Genomic DNA, 12,905 nt, shown 5'->3' with positions numbered 1-12,905 from the left:
GACTCCTAATTTCACGACTTTAATTTTCCCTTTTAATTAGAAGGAAGAACTAGCGTGCTAAGGCTATTTTGTAGCCACACTCGCTCGTTTCCCTTATTGAAAGGGGACTCTCAGGTAAATGTACCATATACCTAGCATGAGGATGCAAAAACCTAAAATGAAAAGGAAAGGGTTGGAAGGGCATGCCAAATGCTAAAAAACTAAGAAAAATGCATGAAATGTAGTGAAACATGCAATTATGAACTAGCGAGGGAAATCCCTAAGGGTCTAAATCCCTAAGGGTCTAGCGTTGGACTAGCCCACATCTATGCGTAGAATTAGTGGGCTGCCGTGCAATGGCTCCCAAAACTACAGACTTCATGAGCTGCAACAGGACCAAGAGCTTTGAGCTTGTTGCACCAGATTTCATGCACAATGCAAACTGACCCAGGCGACAGAATTATTGAACATTCCCCTCTGATTCAAAACTAATTGCTAGCTGATATGTTTATGACATAATAGTCAAACAACAGACAAAAGGAACATGTTAACCAAACCACAAGTTCAGCAAACAAAGGGAGCAACAACTGTCTGCCCGTACTGCTGCAATAAGCCGAAAATCTTCATGCTTATCGCAGCAGCCTTGGCGCTTGCAACTTCAGCCGAACAAAAGGACCACAAATTCCATGAGCAAATTTAAACAAAGCTTCATTTTCCTAATGCTCTGACTGACCATTTCCTAAACTGAAACAAACAAAGTCATGCTAGTTCAATTAACAACAGCAACGAACAAAAAGGAAGAAAAACAATGAAGCCTAAATCGATATGGATGACGCTGCAGCAGATTTTTCTGTTATGGATTTTCCAAACACATTTTTAACCCCAGATGTTGTTCATGGTATTCCGCTCAATTAGATAACAAGACAAGCAAGGCCAAATGAGTCACGGAGTCAGCAAAACAAAGGAAAAGAAGCCGACATGTCAAACCAGCCGCAACTTTGACAGACAAAGGAAGAAAAAATAGCTGCCGGAACAAGCTGAGAGCTGGAAGCTTGTTGCAACAGAGTTTTAAAATCTGATTCTTAAAGACCCTAACAGCCATAACAAATGGTATACAGCCCATTGTTGATCAAAGCAAGGAAAAGGCATGAAGGATGCACGGTGAATTTCTATCCCAAAAACCAAACTTAAACCAACCTACAGAAACGAAAAGAAAGGCTACGAAGGACCACCGACCGGCATGTTGCAAGAAAAGGGTATCAACCTACGATTAAAGAAAACAGTTTCTAGGTGTAAAGGGTAAAGGTGTTACCTTTAACTACAAGATGAGCCGGGGAATGACCGTGAAAGGATTGGCATGATTCTGCTAGGTCTTCGAAGGACACCGACGGGAGGGCAGTGATGATGGCGCAGCACCGTCCTTGCAACCTCAAATCTCCTTCCTTCTTCGCACTGTCGCCGCTCTTTCTATCAGCCGTCCTCTTTTGCTTTCTTCCAATGTTTTCCTTTCTCCCTCACCAGAGTCTCTCTTTTCTAGCTTTTCTTTCTAGCCGTGACTTCCCTCAATCTCCTCTCACAGTTTTTCTCTGTTTTCTGGTTTTTTCCTCGTCCAGAACTTCCTCTGTGTTTTTCTTACCGCCGTCAACCCCCTTTCTTTCTCCCTCTGGGTCTCCCCTCTCTGGTTTCTATTTTTCAGATTTCAATCTCCCTTTTTCGTTCTTTCTGGCTTTCCCAGTTTTCCTCTTCCTCAGCTTTTTTCACTCAGCCGTCAACTCCAAAAACCTCTCTATCTCTATCCTTTCGGCTGCGCTTCTTTTAGCCTTTTTATATCCAGTGGAACCCCCCTAAACCCTCACCTCAAAGGTGAGGATGGGGGGTTGATTTCTACCCCAAAATTCCAGCCATCCGATCCACCATGAAAAGGACAATAATTTCCTACGCTGCTGCATGTGCGAGTCTCCTCCTTCTTCTTCTTTTTTTTTTTTTTGAAATAATAATTTAACAAAATTAATAATAAAGCTAAGTAATAAAAAACAACAATTTAAGTAATATCACATCAAAATATAAAAACTAAAAACAACACAGTTGCCATTTTTCAATATTTTTTCCTTCATTTTTCACTTTCATCTTTTTCTTTTCTTTTTCAATCAAATTGGTAGAAAAAATAAATGCTCGTAAACTAATTAAAATACAATAAGAGACACGAAACAGGAAACAACCAAAATAAACCTAAAATTGAAACAAATAAATCTAAAATTGAACTAATTAAAAAAAAAAATTTGAAACAAAAAATTTGGTGTCTACAGTTTGCCCCTCTTTGTCTGAGTTTTGGAAAAACTTGAGACAAAGAAGTAGACACCAAATACTTACCTGTGTTATTCGGCTGCAGCTAGTCGAACGACTGTCGTTCTTTTGAACGAGAACTGATCTCATTTATCAAAATTTGAAAGTGGGATTCCCAAACAGGAATTAAAACGGGATGACGCCGAACAGAATTTAAACAGACTGACCGAACGGATTTAACGGGGACTGATCACCGAACAGAAATTTAAACGGGATGACGAACAGAAATTTAAAACGGACTGACCCGAACAGAAGATGTAAAACGGGACGGACCCGAACAAGAAATTTAAAACGGACTGACCCGAACATGAATTTAAAACGGGACTGACCCGAACAGAAATTTAAACGGGACTGAACCGAATAGGAAATTAAAACGGGACTGACCCGAACAGGAATTTAAAACGGGACAGACCCGAACAGAAATTTAAACGGGACTGACCCGAACAGGAATTTTAAGACGGTCAATGAGAATGAAGCGCGCGCTAGTGGGACTGACCCATGTTTAGCTGCAAAGAAAATAAAATGCACACTAGTGGGACTAACCCATGTTTAGTGGCAATGAAACATGAAATGCACGTTAGTGGGACTGACCCATGTTTAACGCAAAGAAAATAAAACGCGCGCTAGTGGGACTGACCCATGTTTAGCGGCAAAGAAAACAAAATGCACACTAGTGGGACTGACCCATGTTTAGTGGCAATGAAACATGAAATGCACGTTAGTGGGACTGACCCATGTTTAACGGCAATGAAAATGAAACGCGCGCAAGTGGGACTGACCCATGTTTAGCGGCAAAGAAAACAAAATGCACACTAGTGGGACTAACCCATGTTTAGTGGCAATGAAACATGAAATGCACGTTAGTGGGACTGACCCATGTTTAACGGCAATGAAAATGAAACGCGCGCTAGTGGGACTGACCCATGTTTAGCGGCAAAGAAAACAAAATGCACATTTGTAGGACTGACCCACGGCTAGTGGCGATGGAAATGAAATGCACACCAGTGGGACTGACCCACGGCTAGTGGCAATGGAAATAAGATGCTGGTATGTATGAAGAGACTGTATATGACTTGCTCGAAAAATTATCCGAAGATTTGCCTCAGTGTGATGAATTGGTCAGTGGGATTAAACCCGAGCCTGCCTTAGTTGGTGGTACAAAATCCAAGCCCAACATGAATTTTGTGATGTTGGCGGCACAAAATCCAGGCCCAACGTGGTATAAGCGGTCAGCGGGATAGAACCCAGTTCTGCCGAGGTTGGCGGGATAAAACCCAGTTCTAACATGATATAAGCGGTCAGCGGGATAGAACCCAGTTCTGCCGATGTTGCCGAGATAAAACCCAGTTCCAACATGATATAAGCGGTCAGCGGGATAGAACCCAGTTCTGCCGAGGTTAGAATAAAACACACACGTTAGTGAGATAGGCTCGATGCTAACGGTGGTGGAATGAAAACGCACACGTTAGTGAGATAGACTCGATGCTAACGGTGGTGGAATGAAACGCACACGTTAGTGAGATAGACTCGATGCTAACGGTGGTGGAATGAAACGCACACGTTAGTGAGATAGACTCGATGCTAACGGTGGTAGGAATGAAAACGCACACGTTAGTGAGATAGACTCGATGCTAACGGTGGTTGAAGTCAGTGAATTCAATGTGGTTGTTCAAGAATGGGGAATGGAAGGGTGCGCGGCGGGCGTTAAGATCAAATTGAAATTTGTCAAGGAACAAGCAATTAAATTCAAGTTTGATTTTTTGAGAATCTTTGCAAAAAATAATTTGCCCCAGTTTCCACCAATTATTGCGCAACTGATCAATTGATTTGCATTACGGCATGGTTGCTCCTCCTTGAGGCCTTGATTCGTAAGATTCTGACTTACGCCCCTTCGTCGATTTCAGCCATGGATGCCTGCACAGGGGGCTTGCCAAAGTAAACATGCACTTAAATTATTTTAAAAATTAATGCAACTACTACTCATGGGAAGAGCAGTGTGATTGATTTGAAAGTACATTACTTGGATCTTTGACGAAATCCTCAAGTGGATTATAAAAATTTGCCCCAGTGTGGGCTTATTTTGCAAAATCTTGCAAATAAAGATTTTTGCCCCAATGTGGGCCCATTGGATTGCAAAAATTGATTTGGATGCATCTCCATTTATTTGAACAAAGTGAGATACTGCGTTTCCTAAATCTAGGAAATGAATCAAATTCACGTATAATGTGAGAAAATTCAGAGTAGTCGCTCGAACTCATACAGCAAATTTCATGATGAATTTCTCAAAAATAATTACTCAAATTTCAAAGATTTCTTCCTCAACGCGTTCAGCAACCAAATTTAAACAAAAAACAAAACACAAAAAAAAAACAAAAAAAACAAATGACCACCAAACAACAAATAAAACAAAATATACTACATTCCACCAAAACACAATAACAACAAACCAAACAAAAAAAAAAAACAATTCAAACAAAAACACAAACAAAAAAAATCGAAGAAGTACCACCCCGCAAATTAGCTGCTTAGGGTAATGGGTCGCCACTTCTTGTTGGCTCATCTTTCAGGACCAATCAAGTAGGCGTTATTTCTGATTTGAGAAGTCAAGATTTGTCTTGTTTTTGTGCTCAAATTGCATCTAATCCATTCAAGTTCACATCTTAGTGAAAGCAAATAGTTTGTCACCCTTATTTCTTAAGAAAATCGAGTCAGCATATAAGCTTTAAGCTTGCAACAAATGGGTAGAAACGATAGCTAAACATACGAAAACTGGTTATACCCTTATGATCATGAGTGATCGATGGATTTCTTATGAGCATAATCCTCACTTTGGGTTGTCATGAAGGAATAAGTCAACGATGGACTTATTAGCTTGTAATTTGGCTTGAAAACGATAGCTAAAGAATAAAACTTTCAAGGACATTGCACTGAAGATCGCATTTTTCCAAAATTGCCCTTATTTTGAACTCAAAGATCTCAGACTTTGTTCGCATTTTTCTCATCATTCACCAGGGACTTCAGTATCAAATCTTTTTGCATCTTTCTTTTGCATTCGCTCTCTTTTTCCTTTTTCTTTTCCCTTTTTTTCAAAAGTGCCCTCGCGGATTTTCACATGAAGAGCAGTGTCAACCTCACACCTAATCAATTCAGAAATACAGCTAAAATTTTCTGGCATCAGAAATTTTCTTGACAGGGCCATTGCAAAGAACAGAAGTCAGGACTTTTGGCTTTTGTAATGGGGTCTGGTGGGGTGTTTAGAAAAGTTAAGGTTTGAAGGCAGATTTCAAGAGTGGTTTAAGTAATCTAAGATCGCATTGTTGTGCCAACCCTATTTTAGGGCTAAATCAGAACTTGCCCCAATTTATGCTCACTTGAGGCTTTTTCTCTTTCATTTTCTTTCTTCTTTTGACTTTTCGGCCTTTTGCCATTCTTTGAAATTTGCCCCAGTTTATTTTTTGAACTGAGATTCTCTTTTCTTCTTGTGATTTGGATTTTGTTGCTTTATCACTTTTCACTTCTTGGGACTTTTTCTTTTTCAACTCAAACTTGCCCCAGTGTGGGGTTTGCGATTCTCAGGGGTTGCCAAATGAAATAATTTATTTTGAAGGCTCAAAAGGGATAACTAGGGATAGAATGTTTGATTGGAAAAGAAGATGGCCTGACTTGTATTCCGTTCCTTACAATAACTCTGAAAGGAAACTTTCATTAATGCGAAATTTCTGGCATGTATCTGAATTAACTGATTGAGGAAGACCCTTGTTCATCCATATTTGTGAAACATAGGCGATCCACGCGGACAAAACTCTTCCTTTTTTTTTTTTCAAAATTGGAACCCAAGTGGAATCAAATTTCTCCAATTTGCGGTTCCCTCCTTAATCTAGCATTTTTGCTTTTCCCTTTTTCTTTTCCTCTTTTTCAAAATTCCCCAATCACCTTCCCCAATGTGGGGTGCGATCATATGTGCACTCGAAAAGAACCACCAATTTTAGCTCTAAGGAGGATGCAAGGGATAAATGGTGTTTAGGTCGTAGAAACGATGGCCAAAGTATCATTCTTACACCTCATGACAACCAAAGTAACGAAATGGTCATTGAAAATTCATTCCTCTTTTGAAAATTTTCCAATATAGGGTAGTGATCATTAGGGCTCTTAATTGAAACGAAATTATTCTTTCAAAGGCTCAAATGGGAGAGCAAATGATAAAACGTGTATAGGTGGAGAAAAGAATGCTCGAAGTATCATTCCAAATTTTCAAAACAAACAAGAATAATGCACATTTTTGCTTTCACTTAGATGTGATTGAATCGGATTAGACACCGCGGACATTTTCAAGCAAAAGTTGCCTCAATTTGCAATTTCTCAATCAATGTGACTGATTTTATTTTGGGGTTAAGTGAAGGAGAAAAGGTATCTCATGGGCCTTTTGAGTGACCTCTTTTAATTTTGAGCACTCTTATTGTGTAGCTCGGATCACGAATCTAGTGTACACAAGGATTTTAGAGAGCATACATTTGCGAATTTTCAGGCTAGAGGTTGAAAAAACTCTCAATTCGGTTTTATTTCTTAAAATTCATCATAAAATCTCTTAATGAGCTCAATAAAGAATGAAATGTACACAAATAATCGTCTGAACAAAAGCTTCATTATTGCCAATGTTTGAAAAATTTAAAAAGCAATACATATGAAAAACATTCTAAGGGACTCCTTTACACATGTATACACACTTTTCCCTCTTAATAGCCCCCTTCTCCCTTTGAGCAATGAAATCTCTTAAATGTTTTACACGAGCGCTTTCAGATGAATTTTCAAATTCACATTGCAGGGCCTGCCCAAGAATCAAGTAATACATGTAATTTTCAAACTTTATCAGATCAGAATTGTTATCAGATATAGAAAGGTATTTTCACCTTATTGAAATATTTTTATGAATGCAGGGGAAAGAGGGAAAAATAAAAGAAAAATACCCAGAGTTAGTAAGCAAAATTGTAAAATCGGTATGCATGTCCTATGGGGGAACCCTTTTATGCCAAGGGTAGGCCTAGCATGAAAATGCAATCCTCTAGGGTAGGCACCATACAATACCTGATGAATCCGATCAATTCAAAAAATTTGACCAATTTGGAGTGAGAAGAAACATTCGTTCTAAAAAATGAGGAGAAAGTCCGAATGAATTGCTTATTTTGATCGACGCATGATGTGTCAAAAGGGGTAAAATGGTCAAATGTATTGAATGAGATTTGATTATTTGTTCGAAAAGTGAATGGATAACCCTAAAAATGAATTAAACTAATCAAATGAATTGAATGAAATCAATTGATCAAACCGATCGAGTGAAAGGATGATCTATTCAAAATTGACCGAATTGTCCTAAAAATAGGTAAACTGGTCAAATGAAATTGAACGAATCTGAATGATTTGAATTTATTCAAAATTGATTGAGTTGACCTAAGAATGGGTAAACTAATCAAATGAATTGAATGAAATTGGTGATTTTATTCAAACATCGACTAGATTGCCCTAAAATGGATAAACTAGTCAAATGAATTCAAAATCGACTAGGTTGCCCTAAAAATGAACAAATTGATAAAATGGACTAGATGAAATTGATGAATCAAATGACCCAATGGACTGAATGGCTTGACGCATTAGTCTATGAGCCTTCTAAAATCAAATTTTGGCCTCAGTTTATTTATCGTCTCATCAGTCAGGAAATATTGGTGAATGTTCCAATTAATGTCCTTTTTGCAAGGGATTTTTACCAATTTGATAAAATGGCCAAAAAGTGATTATTAAACGCTCATATTCCAAAGATCGCTCTATGAAAATGATCGGATCCTACCTTACCTTGTGTACTACCCCTTTGGATGGTACAAAATGTAAACGTGCAAGTCTCCTTGGATTAAGTATCCGAGACATAAGGCGGTTATTCCTAACGTGGGATCCCCTAGATGGCACTTATGCATGATGCCAGTTTATTAAAGCAAATAGATATACAATACACAAATGAAACGTGACCTAAAGGAACCCCTTATATGCCAGGGTAAGCCTAAAATGAAATGTATTCATGTTACGCATGTGAAACATTGAATTTAAACGTGTCACGTCAAATAGGGTAGGCTCCTAGAGAGTGCCATGCCAGGACTCTTATTTCCTAGGGCTAATGAATGCAATGGAGACAAAAACCAAGAAAGGTTAGTTCAATAGATAAATACAAATAACACGTTGTAGCAAGGCAATACAAAGAGATAAAGCAATAAAAGGAAAAGAGGGGTTGGATCCCTCCCCTCGTGAATAGTGTCCCTAATAGGGTAAGGCAGTCTCTACCCTAGGCAAGCTATCATGGATGCATGAGGTATTGGCTCACTAATACATCTAGACTCGGTAGGCTTTAGGTCCCCGAGCCTTTAGACTTGGAAACCGAGGGTCATCAATTCCAAGGTTCTTTGTCGGTGGCTCGAGCGATTCCCCAGACATTGCTACGCACACATCGTGTCACGGCTACATGTCATGAGTGAATCTATCAAAAATCCTCAACCTTCAACCAAAAGCTAAAGGCTATGAACCCAAAGCTTAAAATGGAAGATTGAGTGACCCCTCGGATCAAGCTACGCACACATCGTGTCGCGATCACAAGTCCGAGTGAGTCGCCTAAAATCGTAATAGGGTGGAGTGGCGTGACAAGCCACTAAAAGAAAAATAAAAGAGGGATAAATAATTAAAGCGTATGCACGTATGCTAGTGCTCGTTTGAAGGGGAGGGATCAAGAACCAACGTGAGGCTCTAGGGTATGTCCCCCACCCAAATGCAATGCAAAGCGCGAGATAAAACAAGTACAACATACATCCAATCAACCAATCATACATACGCAAGTGAGGGAATAGTTTGATGCGCGCGCAAGGCAAAAGGTCCTAAAAATAGAAAATGCAACTCTAATATCCAAATGCTATGCATAAAAAGGGTAGAAAAGGGAAAAGAATAGCCAAATCAAATGCTTGGACCCACTTAGGAACTCCCCAGTGGAGTCGCCAACTGTCGCGCCCCACTTTTTGATGTGGTGTGAATGTAGTGTGTAATGTGTATGTGAACGTGTGTGAAAATGAAAATAAATGGCCGTGGGACTTGAAAATGCGACGATTTGGCCAAATAAAGTTCAAAAAGGATTTTTGAATGGAAAATGGAGTCGCCACTTGGTATAGAGTTAGGGTGTACCAAGTCACACAAAAAGTGATTTTTTGGAAAGAAAAGTAAACAAACCCTTTTTGAAGAATTTTTAGGTCTACGTAACCAAAACAAGGGATCGGGGGTCACATTTGATAAGGGAGAAGGCAAAGGCAAAGCCTAAGGCACTCCCTTACCCTAGCCAAAGCTAGTTGCGTGACTTAGCCCTTCTTTTCCTAATTTCTTCTACCCAAAGTATGTGTTGCATGTTGGATATGACTAATGGATATGAAAAAAATGCAATCCTAAATCTAAAATGTCTCTTACGAGGCCTTTTGGTCCCAACCACATGAGTTGTGGTGGCCAATAAGGAAAGTCCTCATAGAGGTCGCGAATGATGCAAATGAAGACTCAAATATGAGTGCAAGTGTGAAAATGTAAGAAAACGTGCATGTGTGCGAATGTAAGACAAGTGCATGTGTGCAAATTGGGAAAATAAAGGTGTTTGTGTGCAAATGGATGAAATATGATAGTAAATACATATAAGTGCAATTGGGTGCAATTTGTGAGGTAGAAAAACAAGTGACAAGAAGAAAAATGTGTGAACATGGCATTTGTATTGAAAAGGATATAAGTAGTGAGAAAATGTGGATAAGAGGGTGAGGGAGTGATATGATAAGAATGAGAGTTCATGAACCTAGAGGAATGCATCAAGTCGGGTACGGGAATGACTCCTAATTTCACGACTTTAATTTTCCCTTTGATTAGAAGGAAGAACTAGCGTGCTAAGGCTATTTTGTAGCCACACTCGCTCGTTTCCCTTGTCGAAAGGGGACTCTCAGGCAAATGTACCCTATACCTAGCATGAGGATGCAAAAGCCTAAAATGAAGGGGAAAGGGTTGGAGGGGCATGCCAAATGCTAAAAAACTAAGAAAAATGCATGAAATGTAGTGAAACATGCAAGTATGGACTAGCGAGGGAAATCCCTAAGGGTCTAGCGTTGGACTAGTGGAAAACGGGACAATGAGCCACAACTAGCATTGGACTAGTGTGGTGACGTGAATTCATCCATCACATTCATTTATGACTATAGAAAGCAAGTAGACATGCAAATCATCTATAAACACGTAGCACATAGCACTTAGCATGCTCGACTAGATGCAAGAGCCTAGTAAAGCAACTTAACATATAGCAACAAAGGCAAGCAATGAACCTATTACATTTGCTAACTAAAACAAAAGGGGAAGGGAAAAATGGACAAAATTGCTCTCCAAGCCCTATCTATTACAAGCCAAGAGGTGTACACATACCCCATAAAAGAATAACTTAATAAAAGCAAAAGCGAATAAAATAAATGAAAGGAATTAAAGAAAGGCAAGGAAAGCAAAGTAGACATGCAATTTTCACTTAGCACGTTGGATCACGTAGGAGAGCCAAAAAGGGAAAAGAAATTATACCTCCCTTGCAATGATGATCAAATGAAGGAAGAATAGCTTCAAAACAATAAAAGGTCAAGGTACCACTTTAATTAAGAAAAACTAAAAGAAATGCGCAAATACAAAGCTCACTTAATCGTAAAGCCCCTAAAGCCATGACTTAAGTGCAATTGACAAAGCATGTTAATTGAAGCAAAGCAAGCAATGAAATTACGAAAACTAAAGCTGCCAAGGACCAAATTGATGAAATTATTCAATTAATTGGGCCCTAGTTGAGTTATCCAAGAAACAAGGGACCAGACTGCAATTTTTAGAATATTTTCATGCAGATTTTCATGCAAAACACGCAGAATGCTTCCTTTCTCATTGCTGGTCTCTGCAAATTTCAGCTACAACCTTTCATCCATTTCATCATGCAAACGAATTCACCAAACCAAGATTTTAACTATCAATTATCAACTAAATCAAACACAAGATTTAAATGTACAAACAAAGTGATGAAACCAACTTGTAAGCTGTTGCCGAATGAAACATGAAACTAATGCAGCAAAATAACGTGAGAAAAGCTTCTGCAACGATTTCCTATTAAGCTTTCATCAACCGAGAATGAAAACTGCTGCACTTCTCATTTTCAAGCTTTGATCAAAACCATTCCATCATTGCAGGATTAAGACAGCAACCCTTATTGCAGGATTAAAACAAGTAGTGAAGCTGACCGTCAAGGGAAAAAAAACTAAACAGCAAGACAGCACTAGAAAAAGAAAAAATGCGCAGGTTTTCTGCAATATTCCAGCTGCCAGCTAAAAGATGTTCATGCGAAGTAATGGAATGAATGCTTAGTGATTTGTCTACCCAAACTTCCCAATGTCATGACCTCCAACTCGGGTTGTTAACACTCCAAACAAACATCTATTCCCCTAAATGATCGACTCAAAGAAACCGAACATCAAATGCAGCAAAGCCGCGAAGAACACTTTCCGAAAAAAAAAAAAAAACTGAACCCATTTTAACAACCCACATAGCTCAGGAAAAATTTGAGGTAGAGCCTCAATCATGCAAACGAAAAAGGAAGCCAGGAGACTAGCAAATCAATAGCCCATTCAAGATTCATTCCGGGTTTAGTTCAGTTAAAGTTTCCTGCTGCACCTTCTGCTGCAAAATTGCAGCTCAAACCCATCAAAGTGGTCATCAACACCGCATCAAGTGACCCAAGAGAAACATCAGACATACAACTAATCACAACCACCAAAATCAGTGCAACAGAAAGATGAACGTGGGTATTAAATGAACAACAAATCCCAGGTATCGATCAAATTATAAGTTTCAGCAACAACCAGAACAAGTAACTCCAACATCCGAACAGGCCAAGACAGATTTTTTTCACTTTTAGAACCAAAAACTAGCAAGCTCATCAATCAATATACAAACGAACCCCAAACAAAAACCAGAAAAATAGGCTAAACTAGGACTTCAATCAAGTCGACTCTCCAGTTTTAGCCAAATCAGATGCGATATGCATATTAAATTAACAGAGACGCAGCAAATGAACCAAAACCTAGTTCCATCTTAGCGAATTGGGCTCCATTTAGCGACAGGAAATGAACAAGAAAAAGGGTGGACAGTTACCTATTCCACTGCCTTAAACCCGTACCCTCAGCAACGGCGCAACAGCGGTAGAAAGATAGCAGCACCGGCAATGGCAGCGCTATCACCCGTATCCTCGATGATCCTTGGTTGCTCTCCAGATGAAACACTCTGCCTTTCCTTCTCTCGCGGTTGTTTTTCTCTTAACCCAAGCCCCCCTTCTCTTTTGGCTGCCCTTCTTTTGCTGCCTTTCTCTTCCGTCGCACACACACACTCTCTACTTCCTCAAGATTTTTCAGCCTTCAGCCGCCCATGAGCCTTTTTGTTTCTCTCTTTTTCCGTCAAAAACCTTTCAGCCGTTGACCCTTTCTGGTTCTTTCTTTTGCCTTTCCCAGAAACCTCCC

The sequence above is a fragment of the Coffea eugenioides genome, unplaced genomic scaffold (genome assembly GCF_003713205.1).
Source record: "Coffea eugenioides isolate CCC68of unplaced genomic scaffold, Ceug_1.0 ScVebR1_1713;HRSCAF=2614, whole genome shotgun sequence".
Classification (NCBI taxonomy): Eukaryota; Viridiplantae; Streptophyta; class Magnoliopsida; order Gentianales; family Rubiaceae; genus Coffea; species Coffea eugenioides.
The sequence above is the reverse complement of the archived record's forward strand: the minus strand, read 5'-3'. Positions refer to the sequence as shown.